Below are 7,405 nucleotides of genomic sequence, written 5' to 3'. Positions count from 1 at the left end.
ACCTTATGTTTTTTCTCTTTTTGCAGGAAAAAAAACCTTATACTCCCTCCATTCCACAATGTAGTGCTTCCTCTATCTACGTGCTTCAACTTTGACCGTAAATTTAACTACCAAGACCGATTGCGGCGGGAGCAAAATTATATCAGTGAATTCGTATTCGAAAGAAGTTTTCAGTTATATAATTTTTTCTCCCGCCGTAGTTGGTATCGTTGGTTAAATTTATGGTCAAAGTTGGACCTCGGGAAGCGCGGACACACTATATTTTGAAATGGAGGAAGTATTACTCAACTGGCAGGGTTACAATCAGCATGGCATTGTTCTGTAGCCTCATCAGACCCTCATCCTAAAGAAACCACAGTACAGTCCTACCATAATTTGCCATAATTTGGCTTAGAAGATTTTGAGCGCACGGTACATGTATAACCTTTTTTTAACATAGTACAGACGCAAGCGCTCTTACATACGCGCATATACTCACCCCTATAAACGCACACACGCACATCCTACCCCTATAAGCACATTCGAGAGACTGATGTGGTATACTATCTTGAGATTTACAAAGTCACCGTAGGCGCCCCATTGTCGATGAGAACGTCTCTCCTCACTGAAACCGCACCGTCGAAAATTCTGAAATAAATTCAGGAATAATGTGAGCATCAGGACTTGAACTCTGATGGGCTGAAGATACCACTGTCCCTCTAACCATCCATCTGCACATCATATGTTTTCGACGAAACAATCAATTTAAAAGCGAAAGCTCTGCCTACATAGACTGTGTATCTTGTTGGCTAGATTGGCCGGTGTCCGAGAAATTTCTCACCTGAACACGTGTGGGCCCTTAACCTCCCTGCCACGTTTCTATGGACATATATGTTGCACAAGTGTCAAGTGGCAACCTCTTGTCAACCGTTATTGTTTAATATATATTTCTCTCTCAACATTTTTGATGATTGACTATATCAATCATAATTAGCAAACAATGAGCATGCTTTCTTGATGAACTATGGAACTCTTCATTACCAAAATATTGACACAACATCCACCTATTTTTTCTCAGTCCATGCAACCCTTTGGCTACGATGTTTCTATACCTAGATGTTTCCATGATTAAGAAGAACTATGATCCTTGCCTAAAATACATACTCCTTCCGTCCGGAAATACTTGTCGGAGAAATGGATGTAGCTAGACGCATTTTAGTTCTATATACATCCATTTTTATCCATTTCACCGACAAGTATTTTCGGACGGAGGGAGTAGTAGTTTATCCTTAGCGGCAACACCGGGTGGCCGAAACTACTTCCTCGCGTCTCGCAATGGGAAATCAGTGGCACGGGCTCCAGAGCACAAGCATCCAACTGATGATGGCAAATCTCAACTAAATCTCAACTATAAGTACATGGAGAGTTGAGAAAAAGGTCTGAAAAATCATTTATGTGCTGTATGGTATATGTTTAGTCCTTGGCTAAGAAGTGAGAAGAAACTTCAAACATTTGCACGAGGGTTGACCATCGACGCAGAGCTTATTGGTAATTTAATTGTAGAAAACGCAAGTGCATTCCGAAAAACATGAAACCCGGCATGTCATCGTGATATGATCTCAAACGTTCGTGAAATCATTTTGCTGAGGTTTGGAAAAAGTTGTGATGAGCACTCCTTTGTTACCAAAGCCTCTCACATAAGGAATTATAGTTCTCAAAAGGAGATGTGCTAGTTTGAAGTTGAATCGACAATTACTTCATCGTTTGACCTCGAAAGTTTTTCCACACCCAACAAACACCATAAGATACTAGGTTTGAAAATTTGGCGTATTTTAGGTTCCGTTTGCTATATTTGATCTTTTTATTGTATTTCTAGGCATTTAATAAAATATAAATCAAATCTCAACTATAAGCATGGAGAGGAATATTGATGGCCGTTCGATCTGGGTGTATTCAACGGTGCAGACGTGCAATCCGTGGGGTTGGTTCTAGCCAATCAAAACGCATGATTCACATTGTGCACAATAGAGGTCATCACACAAGACTTGGGAAACTGATTATCATCGTACGAGTCTTTCTACGCCGAACAATGTGCTCTGGGTGGTCTGGTAGTGACCAACCATTGAACACGATTCGACTGTGTTGTAGGGTATAGTCAATTACATAATTAGTTCGTATTCATTTCTAGAACTGACAAAATAATCTTCTCTAATCAAAAGACGGGTATAACTCACAATTTCAGTGTAGAAGGCACATGTAGCTCATGAATAGACATAATGAGTCTAAGGGTTTATTTCCCGTGTACCTATGCTCACTGAAAGCATGTTCATCCCTTTTGTACTTTATTTTTTCAAGGATTTCCTACCTTTGTTGTCTGATGAGTGCTCTCACTCTTGGCAAATCATCAAATTGATCATATTTATCTTCATCAACAACGCTCTCAACTCCTATTATCCCTCCCTCCATACATCACCACATGTCAATTCTTATGCAAGGTGTCTTTCGCATACAAAATTTGGGTAGCTCACAAGAACGAACGGTGTCCCAGTTGTATGTCATCTTGATGAGGTTCACATAAGTCTTCCCATATTCGTCAACCTTTACCTGACTACGAGTGACCCATTTGCACTTGAATACCGCCACCTTGATTTTCACATAATGAAGCTCTTGAATCTCCTCGATCGATGGTTTCATAATAAACTTTTTTTTTCTTACTTAGGAACTTCGTTTGCAGTTAGGCTTTCTATTCGAACAAAGCTGTTATGGTATGCCGTCCTCCCATCACATTCCTTAGTGTAGAACATGATACCGTTTATGTCGTATTCCCGGTATCTATTAAATGTAGGTGATGGCTTTTGTGCCAACCATATTGCAATGCCATCATTGAATCCGCCTGCCAAACGATTCTTTAGCCATCGGATGTATTCCACTCCCTCCGATTCATATTAATTATCGCCGATTTAGTACAACTCTCTTCCAAGTGTTCACCAGCATAAACGGAAAGAAGTATACTATGATGCAACCGTGAAATGGGCTTTATCGAGCATATCTCCATTGGCATGATATGACATGCTAGCAAGGACCGACTGACTAGCTAGTATGTCCTCACGGCGATCGAGAGGCAAATCAATAGGTCGCTGTTTGATGATATGGCGTGCGAGCAAGGATCGGCTGGCCTGGGCATCGTGAATCTACAGGTTGTTGGAATCATCGGGAAGATATTGGCAAGAGGCTCGCTGATGAGCCAACGGCCCAACCAGAGGATGGTGGAGCAGCCGCTGCCGGCCAGTCCTCGCCAACCAAGATGTTCATGAATCAACATTCTAAACTGTTCACGAATAAACTAATGGTCCACAGACGTAGATGTCCGGACGGCCCGACCAGCCCGTCGTGAGGAACCTTTCTGGTACCACTGCCAGAGGTGGATCGAAGGCGAGTGGCGTATGTGCTAGGACATATAGCTATAGCTAGGGTCCAAGGGTCCAATCTCTCGTGATGAACGTGTGCCCTGTGTCGGTCTTCGGCTTTCACACGTAGTACGTACAATCTTTGTTTCGATTCCATTTCCAATCCCCAGCTCACAACGTTCACAAGTCCAGCAAAAATGTTCCTACTATGGCGAGCGCTGACGTCCTCCTCCTCCCGGAGCCCGGCTCGGGCCACCTCATGTCGCTCATCGAAGCCGGCAAGCGGCTGCTCGCTCACGGCGGAGACGAGCTCACGGTCACCGTGCTGATCACCCGGCCAGCGACGCCCGAGTCCACCTCCGAGGTCGACTCACACGTCAGGCGCGTCGCGGCCTCTGCGCCCGGGCCCAGGATCCGGTTCCACCACCTCCCCGCAGTGGCGTATCTAGGGGGTGGACAGGGTGGTCCATGGACCACCCTGGAATTTCCCCATAATCTATATAGCATAGAGAAAAATATATTTTTATAATAAATAAATATATTTATGTGAATATTTTGCATTGGTGGACCACCCTGGCATGTTGGGCTAGCTACGCCACTGCCTCCCCGCCGTCGTCCCGCCCACGGACTGCGCAGGCAATCTGCAGGAGTTCAAGTCTCGCTACATGCAGCTGCACGCGCCCCACGTCAGGGCTGCCGTGGCGGACCACGGCGCCGCGGCGCTCGTCGTAGACTTCTTCGCCACCGCCGTCATACCGCTACTCGCCATTCCAGATGTACGCGATGGAACGACAAGTCAACGAGATGCTATGCACGGGTGTGATTACACATAGTAGCATGAGCCCGTTGACTGCTCCTGTTCTTCTGGTCAAGAAAAAGGATTGAACGTCTGTCACTTGAACACCGTTACAATCAAGAACAAGTTTCCTCTCCCGGTCATCGACGAACTGTCGGACGAGTTAGCCATAATGACAGTTTTCTCCAAGATTGATGTGCACGCAGGCTACCACCAAGTTCGTATGCGCGAGAGCGACGAGGAAAAGACGGCGTTCAAGACCCATCACGGGCATTTCCAATTCCACGTCATACCGTTCGGCATCACCAACGTTCCAATGCTTAATGAATTATGTCCTCTCCTGTCCAAATCGTAAGTTCGCCATCATATTTTTGGATGACATTTTGGTGTTCAGTCATTCTTTGCAGGAGCACATGAAACACTTGCGCACGGTGTTTGCAATCCTTCACCAGCACCAGTTGTACGTCAACCGCTTGAAATGTTCCTTCGCCCAGCCACGTATCGAATACATGGGGCATGTGATCTCCAAGGAGGGCATCGGCACCGACACGGGCAAAACAAGTGTGATGCAAGCTTGGCCTCCTCCCACCAATCCAACAAAACTTCGCGGTATTCTCGGTCTCACAGGATATTACCACAAGTTCGTTCCTCGCTATGGAATTCTCGTCAAGCCACTCACTCAACTTCTCACCAAAAAGGAGTTCAACTGGTCCGCGCAAGCTCAAGCTGCGTTCGAGCTCCTCAAGGACGCCATGGCCAACACCCCTGTTATGGCCCTACCCGATTTTTCACACCCGTTCTCGATCGAGATGGATGCATGTGACACGGACATGGGGGTGGTGCTCGTGCAGGACGGTCACCCAATTGCATACCTCAGCAAGGCGCTCGGTGTCCACGATCAACATCTGTCAATTTACGAGAAAGAATTCCTTGCGGTTATGATGGCAGTGGAGAAATGGCGGCCATATATGTAGCATGCGCCATTCGTCATTGTCACGGACCACAAGAGCTTGTGCTACCTCGGAGATTAGCAACTAGAAACAAAGTTGCAGCACAAAGCCATGTCCAAGATGGTGGGATTACAGTTTTCCTCAAATATCAACATGGTATTGAGCACGGCGCGGTGGACGCACTACCTCTCGTCGGTCATCTCCTCTCGCTCGATCCCCTGTTTGTCTATCAGCCAGAGTGGCTTCAGAGTGGCTTCAGGAAGTGATGAATTCTTATGAGACTGACACAGACATCCAAGATCTCCTCCAACACCTGGCACTCTACAGTCCGGACGACCAAGGGTATGAGTTGCGGCAAGGTATCATTTGTCTGCACAACATGATTTGGATCAATGCCAACGCAGATATACAGACAAATTTGATCAGTGCGATTCATGCCAGTGCGATCGGTGGCCACTCGGGAGTGACAACTACCTACTTGCGGGTCAAAAAGTTGTTTGCTTGGCGCGGCTTGAAACAAGCCATGGAGGATTTTTTTCCCCGGCAATGCTTCGTCTGTCAACATGCTAAGCACGAGCGCCTGAAGACACCCGGCCTCCTTCAACCTCTTAGAATACCCACTGAACCCTATCGAGATTTAACCATGGACTTTGTGGAAGGATTGCCAGCTTCCAAGGGCTACGAGATAATCTTGGTAGTTGTTGACCACTTCACCAAATACTCTCATTTTGTTCCTCTGCGTTACCCATTCACAACAACAGTGGCTCGAGCTTTTTGGCATAACATCATCAAACTACAAGGCATGCCTCATTCAATTGTCTCAGACCGCAACAAGATTTTCACCAGTGCAATCTGGCATGCTCTGTTGGATGCAACGGGAACCAAATTCCGCTACTCTACGACCTACCACCCCGGATGGATGGACAGAGTGAATAGGTTAATCAGTGTCTCGAAATGTATCTCCGGTGTGCAGTCCATGAGACACCCAAGCAATGGCGCAAGTGGCTTCCGATAGATGAATTATGGTACAACACCACCCACCACTCCTCACCGAACACTTATTTCTGAATATGCCGGAAAACAAGGATGCAGACCTGGACTGGGCAATGCACAATGACAACTTACACGCTCAGCTCACACGGGCACAAAACAGATGCAAGCAGAAGGCTGACAGAAACGGATCCGAGCGTTCCTTCAATGTGGGAGAACAAGTTCTGCTCAAATTGCAACCTTATGCTCAGTTCACCGTGGCCAATCACCCTTGCCCAAAGTTAGCATTTAAGTTCTTCGGTCCATTTTAAAGTGGAGCAGTGCATTGGCACCTGAGCATACAAACTGACACCACCTCCTGACGGTCGTATCCATCCTGTGTTTCACATATTTCAACTGAGACCATTCACACGAGACTACTCTCCAGTCTTCGCCGAGCTTCCTTGAACACCAGACCTCATGGCTGCACCACTACAACCAGAAGTGATACTGGATCGCCGAATGGTCAAGAAGGGCAACACTTAAGTCGTTCAAGTTCGTGTGCAGTGGTCATCTCACTCCCCAGATTCATCTACCTGGGAAGACTACACTGTGCTTCGTCATCGTTACCCTACGGAACCATGTTGGGATGACACCGCTTCCGCTCAAGGGGGGCAATTGTCACACCTCCTACCACCTGACCAGTGGACTATGAGGGAGAAAGGGCTCGGTGTCAGTATGGGCTGAGCCCAACGTACGCGTGTATAGAGTGCGTGCGTGTATGTATTAAATGCCTCATCTGCGTGAGACAATGCAATGAGAGAAACACTCACAATATAAATCTCACCGCCCTTCTCCTACCTCCCTCGTCGTCTTCCTCTCCTCGCCCCCCAAATTCTCCTCGGTGCGGTCGATTCCGGCTGATTGGTCATCACACTGACCCAGAATTGGGGTCAGTCAATCAGATCGAGCTCAACAGACCCAGAGTCACACCCAGAGAAAATAAAATAAAATGCACGAATCGCAAAGCAAGATCCAACGGTCACAAAATCGACTGACCTAAATTTAAAACTCAGGCAACTGGCATATAGCTAAAGTGATTCTCTATTGTACACATTGGTCTCCATAGTTGTTGTAGGTATTGTTGATAAGTATCTTTGCCGACGTAATCGAAAAGAAGTGTACTGAGACGCAATACCGTCAAATGGGTTCTCTCCCTCACCAGCATGATATGTTCTTTCATTACTAGCATGTCATATCAGCATGGCGGCGAGTCGGCGTTGTTTCGTGGCATGGCGTGGCAG

Source organism: Triticum aestivum, chromosome 2A, assembly GCF_018294505.1.
Source record: "Triticum aestivum cultivar Chinese Spring chromosome 2A, IWGSC CS RefSeq v2.1, whole genome shotgun sequence".
NCBI lineage: Eukaryota > Viridiplantae > Streptophyta > Magnoliopsida > Poales > Poaceae > Triticum > Triticum aestivum.
This window is presented reverse-complemented; position numbering follows the sequence as displayed.